This window comes from Nicotiana tabacum, chromosome 12, assembly GCF_000715075.1.
Source record: "Nicotiana tabacum cultivar K326 chromosome 12, ASM71507v2, whole genome shotgun sequence".
Classification (NCBI taxonomy): Eukaryota; Viridiplantae; Streptophyta; class Magnoliopsida; order Solanales; family Solanaceae; genus Nicotiana; species Nicotiana tabacum.
Window position 1 is genome coordinate 108,961,048 of NC_134091.1, and position 22,118 is coordinate 108,983,165.

General features: G+C 42.2%; 1 pseudogene; it reads right to left on the reverse strand.

Annotated features, from left to right (window-relative positions):
- Positions 1–1,448: 1,448 nt before the first annotated feature.
- On the reverse strand, positions 1,449–8,503 carry LOC142167324 (putative late blight resistance protein homolog R1B-16; annotated as a pseudogene).
- Between the last annotated feature and the right edge of the window lie 13,615 nt (positions 8,504–22,118).

Sequence of the window (22,118 nt, forward strand, 5' to 3'; positions counted from 1 at the left end):
TGCTGAGATACGACCCCATTCATTTTCTTTCGTTTATATTTCAGACTAACATTTGCAGGTGACAGACAATGAGCAGTACAAAGTTTTAGGTCTGAAAGCACGCGTTACACTCTTTTTCCCTTGAACCGGTTTTGTCCCAAATGGGTTTTCCAACAAGGTTTTTAATGAGGCAACAATGGTTCGTAATAACTTAGAATCAAAGACCGATCATGTATCGGTGTCGAAGGTCACATTAACAGTATCCGAAGCTTCTCTCTATGATCAATTTCGAATACTGGGGGGCCTTACCCTCAGATATCGACCTTAGCAAGGAAATTACTTTGTAATGGAAAGGTCTCGATAGGTAGGATTTATTGTAAGGGACAAACGATCAAACGAATTGTGCCCGCATAGATTGATCGATCCTTAGCATAAAGCATGTACGGATGTATGACTGTTTTACACAAGAATAAAAAGAAGTTTCTTCCTTACAATCATCTTATCTTTTAAAAATTTCTTATTTACATTTCTTAAGGAATTCCCTGCTTCCTATCCCCTAAAGGTAACGAGCCCAAGGGGCGCTTTAACCTGATATCGAACAATTACTCTTTCACTCGGGGATTGTCGTCCGAAAACAAACTCGAACGGTCCAAGCTATTAGACCTCGGGGGCATAAGACCTATTAGGCAACCCCGAATTTTAAAGGCCACGACCATCCCCACTCGGGGACTGTTAACTCAGGCAAGCCTGGATAACTCGAAAAAGCAAGCCCACTGGGCGACACCCGAACTAAAAGGCTACGGCCATATTAACACGGCTCGGAGACGTTCGAGACCCGTAATAAAAACAAGGCCTTTGAAAAGAAAATTTTCATAACCAGTTCTAAAGGCTACCCTCGGCAAACTATAATCTCAACTACTTACTTTGGGAGGAAGTTTCCGGTAACACCGAACCCCCAAAATGCCTTAAAATAGAATAATGTAAAGGCAAGGTTTGTTTGAATCTTCGAACATAACCTAATTATTTCGTGCTAAGGCATTTCGATATTTGTGAATATAAATAATAAAGCAAAGGAAAAAATTCGAAAGCCGTGAAAGGGAAAGAAAGCCTTATATATTTATACAAAATTCTTTTTACAAGGGCCAAATAGCTCGATGAAAATTTTTACAAAGGCCGAATGGCCTCAACAAAAATGCAAAAAACAAAAAACAAAAACATCTAAAGGCCTAAGTGTCCTGGTCCTCATCGGGGGAAGGGTTTTTACCCTCGTGATCTTCCCCACCTTCAGACTCGCTTAAACCCTCGGAGTCATTATCATCCTCGGGATAAGCCAACCTTTTAGCCTCAGCTTCGAGCTCTTTGGCGTTCTCGATCTCAGCTGATAGGTCGAAACCGTGAGGATGGATTTCTTCGAGGGCCTTCCTTAGAGATTGCCATTTAGCATGCTTGTTGATGTCTTTTGCTCGAACCTAAGCAGCCTCGGCATGGGCCTTATAAACGGACACCATCTCATTAGCATTGGCCTTAACTACTTTGGCCTCCGACTTGGCCGCTTCGAGCTCCGTGGCCAGATGTTCTCGATCAGAAATAGCTAAATTCAACTGGGACTGGAGCTCCTTCATCTCCTTGGCATGAACCAAGGACTTCTCCTTTATACCTTGGAGTTGGACTTCAGCCGAAGTCAGTTGGGCTCGGGTGGTCTCCTTTTCTGAGGCCAGGCGGTACATGTTCTTTTTCCATTCTTCGGCCTCAGCCTTTACCGCATCTACCTCTTCCCAAAGTTGTCTGATCTTAGCGATCTTCTGCTGGACCTGCGGGTTTGGACTATTAGTTACCGTGACCAATTCGTCGTCACTAAATTCAAAATTTGTTCTTACCTGCTCAGCCAGGTCGAAATGCTCTTTTCGAGCCACCTCTAACTCAGCCCGGAGGCCCTTAGCCTCCCCTTCTCTTTCCTCACTGAGAAGTTTGTTAGCATCTCTTTTCTCAGTGAGCCCTCGGATCTCAGCCTTGTACTAGTTCAGTTCTTCCTGGTATCAGAGGAACATTTCATGGTGGAGTACCGAAGCCTACAAACACAGAAGTTGGAGTTACGATCATCTACAAAATAATCTAAGTACACACTAGAAATTATTAGGAGGTATTTGAGGTTACCCGATTTAATGCCTGTTGGGCTTCGTTTAATAAACAAGGCACTTCCACCTCGTTCATCTTGGCCTGATCCTCCTCGGTCACCAAGCACCGAAGGTAACTGGCCACCCTCACGGGGGCAGAAAGAACCCGGACATCCTCCGAAATAGACATAACTATTGACCCCTTCCGGTGAGGATTCAAACTTGGGGTTGGGAACCGGTGGACTAGTTTCGGGATCGAGGCAGGTCAACTTGTCCCCCATGATGGAATCTTCTTCGGCACTAGTATATCACCCAACCCAGTGATGTCCTCCGTAGCGGTAGAGTCTACGCCATCAAAGAAGTTTTGAAAGGAGTCTACCGCCCCTTGTGGCTCTTCGTTGGGTCGTTCTTTCAGCTCTTGAGCTTCGGCGATCATAGACTCAGTAAATAATGGCGAACCAGAGAGGTCTATCACTTCGGGTATGCCTTTCGGAGCACTATCCACTGTTCGGGAAGAACCGGCTACGATCTCGTTATCGGCCTCCCTATCTCGAGGCAAAGCAACCTCGCCTCCTTCTGGGTCTTAAGCTTTGGATAAAGCTCCCTCATCGACCTCCCCGAGTAGGTAATTCAGTTTCAGCTCTCACCGGTTCGGGGGCCCCTCGTACCTCAAGCCTTGGCAGCACACGGACCACCAGTTCAGAGCTCTCTTCTTATTCTTCTGGCTCATCCCTGAGCCAGTAGAGTGAGTCCGAAGATTGGCGCCCGAGCACTAGTGCTACCCTTAGGTTTACGCACCAGATTTATTTTTGTTTTCTTCTTTTCCGATCTTGGCGAACTCGAGGCCCTCTTCCTTTTCTTCTCATCACCCTGCCTCGGAGCAAGGGACTTAAGAGGCACATCCTCGTCATCGGATGGAGGCCTCATAGCAACATCCTTGGGAAGACCTGCAAAAGAAAACAGAACTAATAAGAACTCAACGGCAGGAGGAAAAAATCAAATATTATTAAATCGGAAAAGGAAACTTACCATGGGAACGGGTCTCCCACCGACCCTTTAACAGTTCACGCCACGCACGCTCGGAATAGAGTTTCTGTGACACCAGGTCCTCGACCCACCCCTTGAGTCGAGGAACTGCATTGGGCATTCGAGCAACAGTTGCACCACAAAATGTCGATAAGAAGGGAGGAAAAAGAAAAAACAATAAACGAAATCTTTAAGGCAAAGTTATGCTTACGTTTCATGTTCCATTTCTTGGGAAATAGCATGTCCTCGGCCGTGATTAAATCCGAGGTCTTCGCCCGAAAGAATCGTCCCAACCAGCCTCGGTCCCAATCCTCATCTATACTCGAGAAGGGGGTCTTACTGGCTCGGTGGGCAAGCTTTATTAATCCCCCTCGATAGAGTTGGGGACTGTACAGGCACAAAAGATGGTCGAGGGTGAAGGGACACCCTTCGATTTTGTTTACAAAGAAGAGGAGGAGAATTACTATCCTCTAGAAGGCGATGATGACCGAGTCCAAGGGGCCCAACGTGAAGGGATAAGTGTAAGCACTTAAAAAATCCTCCACATGGGTGGTAATCGCTTCCTCAGGCGTGGGCACCACCACATGTTTATCGATCTAGTTGCAATCCTCTTTGACCTTAGAGAGGAGACCGTCGGTGATCGAGCATATATATCTCGAGACCGGTTCGCATCGACCCAGTACCGAGGAAGTCTTTTCAACCTTGAAATTAGCACCAGTCGAACACCCACCAGGAACAAACACTTCAGGGTGAGGTTCCGCCGTTGTTTCCTCGCCGGCCAGCCGTCATGAAGAGGCAGTTTCTTTTTGTGGAGCTGTCTTAGAAAGTCGCCATTTTTCTGAATAGACATGAAGAAGAGGAAGTCAAAAGGTTACGCTAATGTTTTGGAATGAAGACAAGCGAAGATTCTTGCAAATACCTCAAGAAATCAGGTACAAGTGTTAGAGAATGCAAAGACTTTTTAAAGAACAAGAGTAGAAGAGGTTTAAATGTAAAGTTTGAATGGATGAAGGATGGAGTATATATAGTACTCAGATGACGGTTCAAAGTCTGTAGCGGCCGACCAGCGACTGGCGGACATTTAATGCCATTAAGATGTGACTGACGAGACGTTTCGTCTATTTTTGTCATTTTTGAAGCGAAGTATCAAAATCAGAATCAAGGGCTCATATCGTTTCTCATCGTTTACACTCTGAAAAACGAGGGGACTATCTGTATACAGCCTAAACCGGGCTCATCTATTGCATGACGGATCAGAACTGAAACGTGATGGATTGATGATCGACCCCAGGTTTCATCGAAACAAAGAACGAAGTCAGAACATACATCTCCAAGATCTTCGAGCCCGTGACTCTAGAATTGATCCTGATTCCGAACAAGCTCGAGAAAACATTATCGGGCCCAATAACAAAAGGCCGAAGTATCCGCAACTGATCGGATATTACGGCGGGAATCTCGGCACGTATCAACAAGAGACCGACTAATTAGCAAATCACGATATTTCTTACCTTTTATAGAATTGTACTTAAAGTAGGACTCCCCTACTATATAAAGGGGGTCTGATTCTTTGTAATGAACAGGGTAACACGCATCCCAAAAATAATATTATATTATTTTCTTTCTGCAAGCTACTATTCTTCTGTATCTGACATTATTTGGATCCTATTCAGTTTGGAGTGAGGTCTATTTCCTATAAATGTTCAAGTCACACGATATGAATTTACTTTATTATTTTTCGCTTTACTTATAGTTCAATCTATCGCTTTGTGTCAAGTTAGATCACGTATCCTTAAAACCACGTATAAATTCAATTGTTATTTATTTTTAGGGTGAACAGAGCCGGAGGAAGTGCATTTATATTTAAACCCAACAAATACATATATTAATAAAAATACCTTGAGATTCAAGTCAAATCAAAAACTCCGTAGCGATCCAAAACGTTATAAGGGAAAGAACACCATATTTTGTGTACAAAGAAGTCATGACATACCATGAGATACAAATCAAAATCATATTAATACAAGCATTAAAATGAAAATAGAAACCATCAATTTGAGAAAATCTATAAGACTACAGAATGCCAACAGGGGATAGATGTACAAATGGAGTACAAAACAGCACAACAAAGCAGAAATGCTACAACACCAATCATCGGTCCAACGACCAATAGCAGCAACTGGCACCTCACAACAATCCAATATTTGCTGCAGCAGCACCAAAAATTTATTTAACCAACAGATAAAGTCATTCAAAAAAACTAAAAATAAAAAGATGATGTCTATCAAAATCGATCAATATCAAAAGAGATCATCTTTATTGCCATCATCAGCAAGAATTTATTGCTTCAAGATGCTAACATCAATTCATTTCTGGGGCACACTTCGGACCATTAAGACAAACATTTTACTGAATGTATAAAGAAATTTTACTTCAAATAGTTTTCAAAGACAGACAACTAAGGTACTAAGCTAAATTATATATGAGCTAGTGAACCAACGGAAGTTATATCATGGCCCATGGGTGAAAAAAATAGCATCATTAGCTTAAGATTGTACCTGTGAGTCGGACTGGAAATGAATTGAAGGTTGCAAGCTTGCATACACATTCATTATTCTACTGCTAGATACAACAACAACAAACCCACTGTAATCCATAAGTGGGGTGGGGTCTGAGGAGGGAACATCTATGCAAAACCAACGCTCCAGGCGAGAAAAGGCTTCATCAGATGCTCTCCATTTCGAGAGATTGAGATTTTCAAGTTTCAAGAATTTGAGCTGAGGGAACTCATCATCTCTCACTCTCCCTTCATTCCTTTCAAAATCAACTTGTTGCAGTTTAGGTACATAAAGGGTGGGAAGTTGTGCAATGGTCAAAATTCTAGCAAGTTCCAGAGGAAAATTGCACAATGACAACTTCTTAAGACTCAATGGGAAGTTTAATCCAGTCGGAATCATTTTCGGAATACTGAAGAAGAGCACCTTTAGTGTTTCAAGTTGTGTTAAAGAGTCTAAGACAGGGAATCGACGTCTGTTCTTTCCACGACCCCATGATTTGTCAAATATACATCTTAACATTTGAAGATTGGGTGTTTTGCTCACTTTCCTCTCCATATCTTCTGCACTAGAAAAATATGGCGAGGAAAGCGTTGCCAAATTTTCCAATTTTGAGGGGCCTTTGTCAAGGAATTTCATTGCATTTTCGAACATAGCTATATCAATGTGTACATGACTCAACTGATCCAACTTCCAGAAAGTTTCTGGTCCTTCATTCCTTTGACTTGAAATGTTTCTAGATTCCGAAGATTGTTTATAGATGATGGGATAGAATTCTTAGCAGTTCGAACAGCAAAGTACCTTAGATTTCTAAGTTCTGTCGGGAAAGAATCCACAATAACAAACTCCAAATCCAATACCCTAAGAAAATTGAAGCTACCAAATATGTCTGATGCATTTTTCATGACAGAAAATCTATTCTCACTGACCTCCCTGAATAAAATCGACCGAGCATACGAGCATGATGCGCTTCACGACATGCCTAGATCTTTCCAATGGATCTCTTCTTAGTAACAATGACCAAGTTTCTTCTGATAAGATCCTTGAAGTAAGCTTCTGCAATGTCCTCCAAATCCTTGTCGTCATCATCTTCAATGAAATCCTCGGCAATCCATAACCTTGTTAGTTTTGAGACTAAAATTTCCTTATCCTCTAAAAATGCTCCGAAATATAAAAGGCATGATTTCAGCTTATAAGGTAAATTGTAGTAACTTAGTTGTACTAAATCCTTTGTGCCACCCTGGATTTGTGCACCTAATTCCTAAACTTACTTCCATTTGCTTCCAACATTTTTCTTCCTTATCCATCCTTGCGAGGAGACCAGCCACTAAAACAACCACCAACTTTCGTCATTATTAAACAAACGTAGATCATGGGGATCAGTGAAACGTTTAGCGTAAAGAGCAACTTCCCACAGTCTGGTGGTCAGAATGATTCTACTGTCGTTATAATCATCAGGAAAGCATAATCTTAGATCATCCCATGCATCTTTCTCCCACACATCGTCAATAATCAGAAGATATCTTCTTCTCGTTAATGTTTGTTTTAGTCTAGCAGCTAATTCACTTTCACCATCTTTACTAAGATCAATAGGCTCATGAGTAGCATCACTCAAAATGGAAAGTAGCAAGTCTTTACGTGTGTATACCTGAGAAACACGACACTCACCTCGGAAATTGAAATGGGAGACAATTGACTGATCATTCATAAAACTTCTGGCCAAGGTCGTTTTTCCTAATCCAGGCATACCAACTATGGAGATAACTTCTAGCTGGCATGGTCCTCCAACTAATTGGCCTCTTATGGTTTCCTTCACATTGGTAGCAGGGGAAACAATTGTTATTTCCTTCTTCTCGGACTTAGGCAACTCTGTCTTAACAATCTTAATCTCTTTTGTCATCACTGAGAGCCATATTTTAAAATACGAAAGAGGAATATCTCTAACTTCCAAAGAATCTATTGTATCCTCTAACTCATGTGCATTATCAATGACTCGTGCAGCTATATCTTGAATTTCATCTTACTTATTATTGCTTTGTTCTGCTGCACCCTTGAGTAAAGGTTGGAGAAATTCAAGCTCCTCATGGACCAGTTCGAGTTGGTTCTTCACCGAAGCAAGTGAATCAGCAGGGCAACAAATGAGTGCCTTTAGGCTCTCCAGAAGGAAATTGATAGAGCCTAATGAATCATTTTTAGGCAAATGGGATTGTACCCACTCCCGGATATCACGGTTAACCTGTGTCTTGACAAGCTGCACTGTATCAGCTAAAACAATCAGTTCTTGCTTCTGATGTTCCTTGTCTTTGCTGCTGTCATACAATGAATAAATGACAAGTCCAGCATCAACAGCCACATTCTCAAGCCGTGTGAAGAAACGGTTCCTCATCTCATCCTGAATGCTGTTAATCAATGACAACTCATTGAGAATAATTCTCGATGACTTAAGCTGATCCGGAAGGGTTTCAGTTTGGTCCTTAGCCAAAGGAAAAAGTGTTGTCGTGGACATGGGAGGACTGCCTGATAACCTTAAGTTTAGCAGGACATCAGCGTAGATGTCGTGAACCCGTGGCTCAATAGGCTCAATCCTTTTCTGCAGCAAATCAATAAGGGAATTAGCAATTCCAAGAACCACGGATTTATCCTCGTTGGAATCAGGCAAATAGAAGAAGCAAACAGTTGCAGCATTGGTTGCCACAACTTCAGCATGAGAGAGGAAATCTTTCCAGCAGCTTTCGAGTTCTGGGCTATATATTGTTCCCAGAAAACAAACAAACTTCTTGAGTACTGTCAACTCCTTTACTAACACTTTCATTTGATCCTTGACTTGAAAATATATGTCCTCTGAATCATCAGGCACAGCAAGCAGCTCGCCAAGTCGAGCAATCAGCAGATTCCTAAGATTCCGTACAACATTGTTTATGAATTCCACCACAAATTATATCAATCCATATGAATTCAAACAATTTGACTATTGCACAATACACATGTATTATGGTTTGAACTCTTCAAATATAATCTTAAAATATTTCGTAAATAAATTTTAGACACAATAAACCACGGCTTTGATACCACTGTGAAATTGCATATAGATGTTCGTAACGCGCAGCGAAAGATAAAAACAATTCTAGACAGATTTTTTTGTGTTTAAAATTTATTTACATGTAAAAGATTGGATCTAAGACTAATGTTCGGCCAAAAATACATATATTTAACCATTGTTGCCTCACATTTTAGTACTTTTAATCATCTTTTGAGTATTAATTATATTACTTTGTGCTTAATACTATATTTTAACTGTGTAAAAATAAAGCGGTGTGAAGAGAAAGATATCTTGAGAAAAAATGGATAAAATGCGGGGAAAAAAAAAGAAAATTAAAAGAATAAAAAAATGGGGACACCCTTTAGGTTTTGTTCCCCGAGTGGAAGACAAGAAAAAGGATATATAATTCAATTGCATTTAGAATGCAATTGATGAAAGTAACGCAGCTAAGGAATTGAACGTGAAAACGTACCGGATTCCGTGCTAAGGCCAGTGCCTCGCGTTGGTCTGGACGCTGCGTGTGCGTATTTTCTTATTTCATCCGGGATAATGTTATTTCAGCCCTACACGACCCCAACTCGTATAAAATGGGTTCTAAACCTAATTTGGAGGGGATCTAACATACTTTGAAGGAGAATTCACGTGGAGGAACACACACCACGCTTGAGGAGGCTTCTAACTAGTTTTTCTTCTCTTCTCTTCTCTTCCTTTAATCTCATAGTTTATTAGTTCTAGAGCTTTGGATGTTACATGAACGTTGTAGTTTTAAACTTGAATTGTTCTTATTATTTTATCATATTGATTTATTTATTCAATCTTGCGCTTAATTATTTGATTGCTTGATCACCAATTAAATACTATCTACGAATCTAGGATTGAACTCGGGAAAAGGAATTTTAGATTACATATAAGATTGAATAGAGCGATATCTTGAACTCGAGCATCGGGAACGGATTTGCGGTTAGGATAGGGATATACCCAATCGCCTTACTTGATTACTATACATGAATTATTAATGCATTCTTGTTAATTCTAATTCCATAGGAATATAGGCGTTAGGTTAGCTTGAATAGACGAGTAGCACTTCGGGAGAAGGCTGCGAGTAATATTAACCATGTCAATCAATAAACTAGAAAAATTAATTAGAAAATTTAAGTGAAAAACTTAACGTGATTGTTACCCAACCCATATCTCTAGATAAGGCTGGCAAGTGGGCCGGTCCAGGCCCGGGACCGCGGGCCAAACGGGCTAAACAGGCCAGGACTGTTTGGGCCTATTTTAGTGGGCCTGAGCCGGTCTCATGGGTCGGTCCTATGCTTTGGGCTCGCCAGGTCCGGGACCATTTGGCCCGCAAGGGACCGGATCGGTCCCTTAGCGGGCCAGATGGTCCCAACGGCTATATTTTTAAAAAAATAAATATAGCCGTTGGCTATTTATAAAATAGCCATTTAACCCCTTAACCCCTCAACTTTGTTTTAATCCTAAACTTTTTATAATTACACTTTTTTCCTATTTTCAACTATAAATACCCCATCATTCTTTCATTTTTCTTACAAAATCATCAATCTATCACAATCTCTCTCTAATTTTCTTCTATAATTGCTACTATTGCTTACTTTATTATTACAATTCATGAAACAATTGTGAAGTTGGTGAATTGAAGTCTTCAACGATAATCAATTTTTAACAAGTTGTTCGTCAATTCGGTAAACTCGTTTCAACTCTTAAGTTTTAATATTATAGTTTTGTTTATTTTATTTATTTTCTATTACTTTATTAATTAAGATGGCTTCCTTCAAAAAAGCTTTTTGCTAAAAATAAGGAAAATTCTAATAGTGACGAATCTAGTGCTCAATCTGTTCCTCCTCCACTGTCGGGGCTCCCCGAACCAAAATCCATATCCGTCCTACACCTGCTATTCTTGATAGCGATAATAGTTTATTACAATTTACTGAAAGTCAATTTTTCCATAATATTAGAGCTGGTGAACAATTAGACCATGAATTAATGAATGCTCTTTATTCTAATCCAACTATTGATGAAAATGATGACGAGGAAATAGATTTTGATGAAACTCAACCGGATGATGATACACCAACTAGTCCTGCTCCTAATGTTAACCCAACTAGTGATAACCCTGCTAATTTAAATGATTCCCCATCTGATACTCATGTTACTACCCCTACTTTTTCTAGACAACCTAGTAAACGGACGGAAACATCTTCCGTTTGACCATTTTTTACTCAACTAATTCCAGAAAATAAGGCTAAGTGTAAAACTTGTGGCACGAAGTTAGTTATTAAATATTTTGGATCGTGCGTGGGGGGGGGGGGAGGGGGGACTTTGGCTAGACACATATTGAAATACCCTCAAGATTGTGATGACCCAAAAGGTCATCTTATATTTTAGAACTCGAATCTGCGCTCTTAAGCCTTAAAAATCTCATTTTTACCCTCCTCGATTTGCGTGCGCAGTCCGGGCAGGTTTCCGAAAAGCTTTTATGTTGAAAACAAATAAAAATAAGAATTATTTCCTTAAAAGTTAATTTTAGTTGATTTCGATCAATATTTTTGATAAACGGGCCCGGATCCTTGCTTTGATGGTCCCTGTAGGTCCGTATCGAATTATGGGACCTAAGCGTATGCCCGGAATCGAATTCGTAGGTCCCTAGCTTGAGTTATAAATTTTTGATGAAAATTAAAAGTTTGGAAATTATTTGTTTTTAAGAATTAGTTGATATTTGGCATTGTTAGTATCAGGTCCGTAATTTGGTTCCGGAGTCCGGTACAGGTTCATTATGATATTTATGACATGTCTGTGAAATTTGGTGAGAAGCGGAGTGGATTTGACGTGATTCGGACGCCCAGTTGAGAAAATAAAAATTTTAAAGTATTCTTGAGAATTTCATTTGATTTGGTGCAAAATTTAGAGTTCTAGGTGTTATTTTGGTGATTTGATCGCGCGAGCAGGTCCGTATGATGTTTTTAGACTTGCATGCATGTTTGGTTTGGAGCCCCGAGGGCTCGGTTGCCATTCGGGCGATGTGCGAGTTGAGTTCAAACCTCAACAAGGCTACTGGTGCACCAAATCTGGTGTGCCCGCACCTGCGAGCCTTTAGTCGCAGGTGCGATCGAAAGCCCCGCAGATGCGACCAAGGCTTGGACTTCATTTTTTTGTTGATGCAGACTTTTCTCCGCAGGAGCGGGACCGCCGAAGCGGAACCCTGTCCGCAGGTACGGCTCCAGTTGGCCCAAACCTGTTCCGCAGAAGTGCACACCCCGTCCATACATGCGGATGCGCAGGTGCGATCAAAGCACCGCAGGTGCGAAGGTCGTTGGACAGTGAGCATTTAATTCGGACTCCAGCTATTTTTCTTCTCGTTTTCAAAAGGATAGGAGGTCTAGGGCGATTTTTCAAAGACATTTTCTTCACCAAATCATAGGTAAGTGTTCCTTAACTCGTTTCTTTCAATGTTTTGCTTCATTTCACTAGAATTCAACCTAAAAATCTAGAGTTTCATGGTAGAATTAGGGGTTAGGGTAGAAACTAGGAATTTCGGAAATTTGGGAATTTAAACCTCAATTCGGGATCGGATTCAAAAACTAATTAAATATTCGGGCTCGGGGGTGAATGGGTAAAGAGGATTTTGGTCCGAACCTCGGGTTTTGACCAAGCGGGCCCGGGGTCAATTTTTTTCGACTTTTAGAGGAAAATTTTGGAAATTTAATTTATGAAATATAATCGATTTCTTTAGCAATATTTGATATTAATGAGTCATTTTTGAATAGATACGAGTGGTTTAGAGGTGATTTCCAAAGGAAAAGCTGTGATTGAGAATTAAGTGGCCTTCGGAGCGAGGTAAGTGCGGTGTCTAACTTTGGCTTGAGGGAATAGGTATTGTGTAAGTATTTGCTACGTGTTTTGTTGTTGAATACGGCGTATAGTATAGGTGACGAGCATCTATACGTTGTGGTTGAGTCATAGCATGCGAGTAAAAATCCATTTCTTGTAAATTTGTAGCTTTAATCTTGTTATCCATGCTTATTGTTGTTGTTGAAATGTTGAAAGACTTGTATCCGGTTCCACCAAGGACGATAAAATTGTGAATATTGATTCGAGGTTGAGATGTTACATTGTGAAAGTAATCATTTATGAAATATTGATTCATGTGAAACTTCTCTCTATCCGTTGTTACTGATTCTGTGAATTGTGAGGAAGAGTGTAAAGTACGAAAGGTGATGCCGTGCATAATTTAATTATATTGCGAGGAAGAGTGTAAAGCACAAAGGGTGATGTCGTGCATAATTTAATTATATTGTGAGGAAGAGTGTAAAGCACGAAGGGTGATGTCGTGCATAATTTATTTATATTGTGAGGAAGAGAGTAAAAGCACGAAGGTTGATGTCGTGCAGTCTTATTTGTTATTTGGTGAGGTTGAGAGCAAAAGCACGAAGGGTGATGCCGTGCAGTTTTCCTTGTTATTTTAATTGCTCAATTCGTTTAAGGATTTCCAGTTTAATTATGTCTTTTCATTGTACTCAATCTTTATGTTGTATTCCCCTACTGTATGTTCCCCTCCCATTATTTCTACATTTATTGCTTTACTTATTGTTGTTGCGTCTAGTATGATTATACTATTCAGGTTATATGTGGGTGTCTTGTCCTAGCCTCGTCACTACTTCACCGATGTTAGGTTCGACACTTATCACTACATGGGGTCGGTTGTACTGATGCTGCACTCTGCACTTTCTGTACAGATTTTGATACCGGCTCATGTTTATCGAGATTTGCTATGGTCCGCTGTCCGGAGACTCAAGGTAGATCTGTCGGCGTTCACAGACCTTGAAGTCCTGTCTATCCTTTATGTCTTACTGTTTTCTTTCATTCAGACAGATGTATTTCCTTTAGACAGTTGTATTTCCTTCAGACTATTACTTGTTGTAAATTCTAGAATGTTCGTGAATTGTGACTCCAGATCTGGGCGGTAGTAGTTAATACAGATTTATGATATTCCGTACTTGTTATATTTCATTGTAGTTAATTAATGTTAATTACTGAACAGAAATAAGGAATTGGTAAATGATTCTCTAACGTTGGCTTGCCTAGCAAGTGAAATGTTAGGCGCCATCACGGTCCCGTTGGTGGGAAATTTCGGGTCGTGACAGTTGGTATCATAGCACTAGGTTGCTTAGGTCTCACGATTCACGAGCAAGCTAAGTAGAGTTTGGAGGATCGGTACGGAGAAGTCTGTGCTTATCTTCTATAGGCTATGAAGTTTAGGAACAAGTTTCACTTCTATTTTTCTCTGTCCTGTGATTTTGCTTTCTCAATGTTGATTGAACTCTTTTACTCTTATTCTCTCGCAGATGGCGAGAACACGTACCGTTTCCTCAGCTGAGCAGCAGCCAGAGTCTCCAGTGACAGCTCCTACGCGGGGCAGAGGTCGAGGCCAAGGCAGGGGCAGGGCTCGGCCTAGGGCTCGAGCAGCAGCCCCAGCAGTGGAGCCTCAGATAGAGCTTGACAAGGAGGTTCCAGCCCAGACTGTTCCTGCCGGACCAGCTCAGGTTCCGGAAGGGTTCATTGCTACCCTAGTATTTCAGGACGCTTTGGTCCGTTTGGTGGGTCTTATGGAGAGTGTGGCCCAGACTGGTGCATTTCCCATGGCACCATCAGACTCTCAGGTTGGAGAAGGAGCCCAGACTCCCACCACTCCCTCTCCGGAGTAGATAGCTCCCCAGTATCAGGCTCCAGCAGCTCAGCCAGTCGGATTAGTTCAGCCGGTTATTGCGACACAGGTCGGAGATGGGCCAGCTATGTCTTCTGAGGCTTTATAGAGATTGGACAAGTGTACAAATCTCTTTTCTCTTCACTTCAGTGGTGCTCCTTCAGAGGACCCCAGGAGTATCTTGATAGCTGTCACGAGGTTTTACGGAGCATGGGTATAGTGGAGACCAATGAGGTCAATTTTGCTGCATTTCAGATGACGGGTTCCGCCAAGAAATGGTGGAAAGATTACTTGTTGACCAGACCAGTTGGGTCGCCTGCTCTTACTTGGGACCAATTCTCTCAGCTCTTCATAGGGAAATTTCTGCCTATCACATTGAGAGAGGAGCATCGCCGTTAGTTTGAGCATCTCCAGCATGGCAGTATGACTGTTACTCAGTATGAGGCCCGTTTTGTGGATTTGGCCCATCATGCTATTCTTCTGCTTCCCACCGAGAGAGAGAGGGTGAGGAGGTTTATTGATGGACTTGATCAGCCTATCAGATTGCAGATGGCTAAGGAGACTGGGAGTGAGATTTCTTTTCAGGCGGCTGCTAATGTCGCTAGACGAGTCGAATTGGTTCTCACTCAGGGAGGTCAGGGGTTTGACAAGAGACCTCGTCATTCCGGTGAGTTCAGCGGTGCCTCATCTAGGGGCAGGAGTACTTTTGGTAGAGGCCATCCTCCCAGGCCATTTCATTCAGCGCTCTAGGATTCCCACGGTGCCTCAGGTGGTCGTGGCCCTCAGATGCATTATTCCGACTAGCTAGCCTACAATGCACCACCAACTCCTATTAATGCACCTCCACTCCAGAGTTATCAGGGTGGTTATTCAGGTCGACAGGGTCAGTTTTAGGGTCAGCAGTCACAGCAGCCGAAGTTATGTTATACTTGTGGTGATCTGAGGCATATTGCTAGATTTTGCCCTCGGGCAACGGGCAGCTCACATCATCAGAGTTCTCGTGCCATGGTTCCGGCACCAGTTGCTGCACCACCTGCTCAGCCAGCCAGAGGCAGGGGTCAGGCAGCCAGAGGTAGAGGCCAGACAGTTAGAGGTGGAGGTCAGGCCGTTAGAGGTGGAGACCAGCCAGCTAGAGGCCATCCCAGGGACGTAGTTCAGGGTGGTGGGCCCCAACCCCGGTGTTATGCTTTCCTAGCCAGGATTGAGGCTGAGTCATCTGACGTTGTTATCACAGGTACTGTTTCAGTTTGCAGTAGAGATTCTTCAGTTCTATTTGATTCGGGATCTACTTACTCCTATGTGTCATCCTATTTTGCTTCCTATTTGGTTATGCCCCGTAATTCTTTGAGTGCTCCTGTGTATGTGTCCACACTAGTGGGAGATGCTATTGTTATAGATTGTGTTTACCGTTCGTGTGTGGTCACCATTGGGAGTCTTGAGACTCGTGTAGATCTCCTGCTTCTCGGCATGGTTGATTTTGGTGTCATACTAGGTATGGATTGGCTGTCACCTTATCATGCTATATTAGATTGTCACACCAAGACAGTGACCTTAGCCTTGCAGGGGTTGCCTCGATTAGAGTGGAGAGGAAATCTTGGCCATTTTGCCAGCAGGGTTATCTCTTATGTGAAGTCTCGGTATATGGTCGAGAAGGGGTGTCTAGCTTATTTGGCTTATGTCCGCGATTCTAGTGCGGAGGTTCCTTCCATAGATTTGGTGCCGGTTGTTCGTGAGTTTCCCGAGGTGTTTCCTACAGACCTGCCGGAGGTGCCACCCGACATGGATATTGATTTCTGCATTGATTTGGCTCCGGGCACTCAGTCTATTTCCATTCCGCCATATCTCATGGCCCTACCAAAGTTGAAAGAATTAAAGGAGCAGTTGCAAGTTTTGCTTAATAAGGGCTTCATTAGACCTAGTGTCTCACCTGGGGTGTACCTGTGCTGTTTGTGAAGAAGAAAGATGGATCGATTAGGATGTGTATAGATTATCGGTAGTTGAACAAAGAAACCATCAAGAACAAATATCCATTGCTGAGGATTGATGATTTATTTGATCAGCTTCAGGGTGCCAAGGTATTTTCAAAGATTGATTTGTGATCTGGCTACCATCAGTTAGGGATTAGGGCATCCGATGTTCCTAAGACAACTTTTAGGACTCGGTATGGGCATTATGAGTATCTAGTGATGTCATGGATTTGATGAACCGGGTGTTCAAACCGTACCTGGATTCCTTTGTGGTTGTGTTTATTGATGATATCTTGGTCTACTCCCACAGTTGAAAGGAGAATGAGCAGCACCTTCGGATCATTCTTCAGACTTTGAAAGATAGCCAGTTATATGCTAAGTTCTCAAAATGCGAGTTTTGGTTGTGTTCCGTTGCTTTCTTAGGTCACGTTGTATCAGCAGAGGGTATTCAGGTGGATCCTAAGAAGATTGAGGCAGTTCAGGACTGGCCTAGACCCATATCAGCTACAGAGATCCGTAGTTTTCTGGGTTTGGCGGGCTATTACCGTCAATTTGTGGAGGGGTTTACATCCATAGCAGCCCCGTTGACCAGATTGACCCAGAAGGGTGCGCCGTTCAGGTGGTCAGACGAGTGTGAAGCGAGCTTTCAGAAGCTCAAGATAGCTTTGACTACGGCACCGGTATTGGTGTTACCCACAGGTGGATCTTATACAGTATATTGTGACGCATCTCGTATTGGTCTGGGTGCGGTATTGATGCAGGGTGGCAAGGTTATTGCATATGCTTCGCGGCAGCTGAAGGTTCACGAGAAGAATTACCATGTTCATGATCTAGAGCTGACAGCCATTGTTCACGCACTGGAGATTTGGAGGCACTATCTTTACGGCATGCCATGTGAGGTATTCACTGATCATCGGAGCTTGCAGTATTTGTTCAAGCAGAAGGAACTCAATTTGAGGCAGAGGAGGTGGCTGGAGCTATTGAAAGACTATGATATCACCATATTATATCATCCCGGGAAGGCCAACGTGGTGGTCGAAGCTTTGAGTAGGAAGTCAGTCAGTATGGGTAGCCTTGCATATATTTTAGTTGGGGAGAGACCGCTTGTATTGGATGTTCAGGCCTTGGCCAACCAGTTCGTGAGGTTAGATGTTTCTGAGCCCAACTGTGTTCTAGCTTGTACAATTGCTCGGTCTTCTTTGTTTGAGTGCATCAGAGATTGGCAGGATGACGATCCTCATTTACTTGTCCTTAGAGACACAGTGTGGCACAGGGGTGCCAAGCAGGTTACTGTTGGAGATGACAGAGTTTTGAGGATGCATGGTCGTATTTGTGTGCCTAATATGTATGGACTTCGTGAGTTGATCCTTGAGGAGTCCCATAGTTCCCGGTATTCTATTCATCCGGGTGCCGCCAAGATGTATTAGGACTTGAGGCAGCATTATTGGTGGAGGCGAATGAAGAAAGACATAGTTGCCTATGTAGCTCGGTGCCTAAATTGCCAGCAGGTAAAGTGTGAGCATCAGAGACCTGGTGGTTTACTTCAAAGGTTAGATATTCCTGAGTGGAAGCGGGAGCGTATCACTATGGACTTTGTTGTTGGACACCCACAGACTCAGAGGAAATTCGATGCAGTTTGGGTCATTATGGACAGGCTGACTAAGTCAGTGCATTTCATTCCCGTGGCAGTTACCTATTCCTCGGAGCGGTTGGCAGACATTTATATTCGTGAGATCGTCCATCTTCACGGTGTGCCCGTGTCCATCATTTCTGATCAAGGTACGCAGTTTACCTCGTACTTTTGGAGGGCAGTTCAGCGTGATTTGGGTACGCGGGTTGAGTTGATCACAACATTTCATCCTCAGACGGACGGGCAGTCCAAGCGTACTATTTAGATCTTGGAGGATATGCTCCGTGCCTGTGTTATTTACTTTGGAGGTTATTGGGATCATTTTTTGCCATTAGCGGAGTTTGCCTACAATAAAATCTACCGGTCGAGCATTCAGATGGCTCCCTATGAGGAATTATATGGTAGACGGTGTAGGTCGCCAGTTGGGTGGTTTGAGTCGGGGGAGGCTCGGTTATTGGGTACAGATTTAGTACAGGATGCCAAAAATAAGGTCAAGATTATTCAGGATCGACTTCGCACATCTCAGTTCAGGCAGAAAAGTTATGCCAACCGTAGAGTTTGTGATGTTGCACTCATGGTCGGAGAGAGAGTGTTACTTCGGGTATCACCCATGAAGGGTGTAATGAGGTTCTGAAAGAAGGGCAGGTTGAGCCCTAGGTATATCGGACCTTTTGAGATTCTGGAGAGAGTGGGAGAAGTGGCTTATAGGCCTGCGTTGCCACCTAGTTTATCAGTTGTTCATCCGGTATTCCATGTGTCCATGCTTCGAAAGTATCACGGCGATCCGTCCCATGTGTTTAGATTTCAGCTATGTCCAGTTGGACAAGGATTTGGCTTACGAGGAGGAGCCGGTGGCAATTCTAGCCCGGCAAGTTCACCAGTTGAGATCAAAGAGTTACCCTTCAGTTCGAGTGCAGTGGAGCGGTCAGCCTATTGAGGCAGCTACATGGGAGTTCGAGTCTGGTATGCGGAGTAGATATCCCCACCTTTTTACCATCCCAGATACTTTTCTATGTCCGTTCGAGGAAGAACGATTGTTTTAGAGGTGGAGAATTGTCACGCCCCAAACTCAGGGAGCGCGACCGGCACACAACCGAGAGAACCCGATCGAGCAAGCCTATTAGACTTCCTTCAACCCATACTCATCCATGAATAAAGAGGAGATATACTCCATTAATCAATCACTGAAAGATTTTATTAACAACTTCCTTTTCATTCCCATTAGCAGCTTCATTCATAATTTCCAAAACATTACGAGTTTATAGAATTAATGAAAAATATAATTTCCAAGTACCAACATTTCTAGTTCAATTCCCAACATCAACCATAACCCACAACCTGTCTACGGAGCCTCTAAATACAATAGAAGAGTAATATGGAAATGCCGGCAACAAGGCCCCGGCTATACCTCAAATCACTGTACATGAGAAACAAAAGATACATGACCCCGAAATGAAATGCGGCTTACCAAATCAGCTGAAAAGAGTGTACTGCTATCACTGATCAATGTCGCCTGCTGAAGAACCACCTGCATCCATTAAAGATACAGCGCCCCCAGCAAAAGGGACGTTAGTACTGTCGAATAGCACTAGTATGTATGGCTAAAAATCCTCTTTCAAAATAGAATGCCCATATAAGAAAACGCAACAAATAGGAACAACAAGTCACAATCAACAATATCCAAACGTCCAGTTAAAACATAATAATTTTCAAAATACAAACTTCATATATAATTTTGGTTGGGAGATCATTATCCCCGATATACCACCGTCTTTGTTAGCACGGAGTCCGATCACGCCCGATCGGCAAGTCCATCCTCTCACGAACAATGTGGTTTGACATGTGATGCGAAAGAAAGTTGTTACCAAGAGTAGTACCACCATATGCGCAATATGGCATCTGATCTCCACCCGATCAGCTAGGCCGCCTTCCCACATATGCCGTGAAGGTTGTCTTTTTCAATCCACAAAGGTTCTAGTTTCATCCCAATTAAAGGGAATAATATCACAATCCGCCCCTATACCGGCACACGTAGTTTCAGGTGTGGGCCTTATGACCCACCCTTCCTCGGTATTACTAATGATGCTTCCAAAAATAGTTTTGATTTGATTTGCAAACAGAAATATCATAAATACAATTGTACTCACCTCAACATCTTTCACATTGTGTGAATTCTCATTAGTATTTCCAGTCATTCACAAAGACAATATTTCCTTGGCTCATTAGGCCATTCACAAGATTCTTTATTCCTGGCACAATGTCCGTATTTCATATTCCATACTTTCACCTCTTTCAATTTCAAAGATCACCATCAAGTATCAACATATAGGATGTTTTAAAAATCATATACTTCAAATCCATTTGAAATGGAAACTTCAAACACAAATGGTTTCTTCCCAAAGAATGAAGCATACCAACCAACAATAGAAATACACATGAAAAATCATAAACAGTCAATACACCATTTACTCTTGAAATACTCTACCCCAGAAATGACAATGTATAATTTTAACACATGAGTATATAGAACTCGAATCACACTGGATATATTTATAAATCAAAGCATTTGTTAAAGCAACCACTAATGGGCATGAATTTAGTACAAAAGCTTTTAGACAATTCTATCTTTCATTGAAACACGACTCAAAGCCATAATCTTTTAATACGTAAACCACACTTTGAAACTTACAGAAAGATTATGGAATTCAGTTCCAAGAGAGAAAGTTAAGCCAACATACCTCAATTGCGCTTCTTTAGACTCTACAATTTTCCGAAACCCTTAGCAACCTCAATCTATTTTAGCAATATACAAATTGAACCCAAAATTAGAAAAACGTTCATGGTTCTAGTTCATTTTTTATTTTTCCCACACTCTTTATCACATGCATGCAGATAAACAACCCTCACACCCATGGACCATCTTATTAATACCCCATTATAGCTATGTTTGAAATTAAGAGCTGGGGTGATGAAGTCTTACCTTTTTGGATGAAGAATTTGGTACTCTACTTGAATATTTCCAAGCTTTGAGTGATGGTTGAAGATTAATTGGTGAGAATTAGGCCCTCCCTCTAGAACCCTCTCTCTCTCACACTAGAAATATGAGAAATGAGCTTCAAAATGGGCTAAATAGGTGTTTTAACGGAATGGGGGTCGGATTTTAAATTAAGAAAATGGGTGCCCGACACAGGTCTGCGGTCGCATATGCGACCGTATAATGGTTATGCGGTCCGCAAAGTGACCGCAGAAATGTCCCTCAGGGGCCTGAACTTATGGCCCAGGTATGCGACAAGTATGCGGTCCGCATACTCATTCTGCGGTCGCATAATGCACCGCAGAACTCCTTCCGCAAAAACTCAAGAGGGATTATGCGATTGATATGCGGTCCGCATATCGATTATGCGGTCGCATAATCGACCGCAAAACTGACCTCAAGTTGGCCAAACTTACTGCTTCACTCTGCGGCCATTATGCGGTCTACAGAGTGATTATGCGGCCGTATAGTGGGCCGCAGAAATGCGTTCCTCTGCGAAACATTTTCCTCTCAGTCCATAGGATACTGTTCAATCCAAAAAGTCCGAACCGCTGCTCCCAAGCTCGCCGCGAAGAATTTATACTAATATAACATAGGGATCTATCTTGGCACCACGAAACCCCGAGTTTTTGGTTTAAATTTTTACGGGTCCTTACATCCTCCCCCACTTAAGATAATTCGTAATCGAATGAGCATCAAGGTTTGCTTAACATAGTTTCAGTTGTACCACATAACATCAGCCCTAGATTTGCCTAACTTCCTAACTTTCGAAAAATTTCGCCAGAGTTTCCTTTGTATTTAGGCCTATTCACGTGTCAGAGTAACACCAAAATAATTCCTAACAACACATCCACAACTTGACAAAATATCACCATGTATAACAACGTCACTAATCTCATCATTACAGGCATTATACTATCAAGAGTGGTATCTGGACATGAACTGCACATATTTAAATCATAACACACAGAAGTACCTTTCAAATCACAATCATTTAACTATACACTTAAGTGGGGACATTTTATTTCCTTAACACTTTTGCCCCTCCATG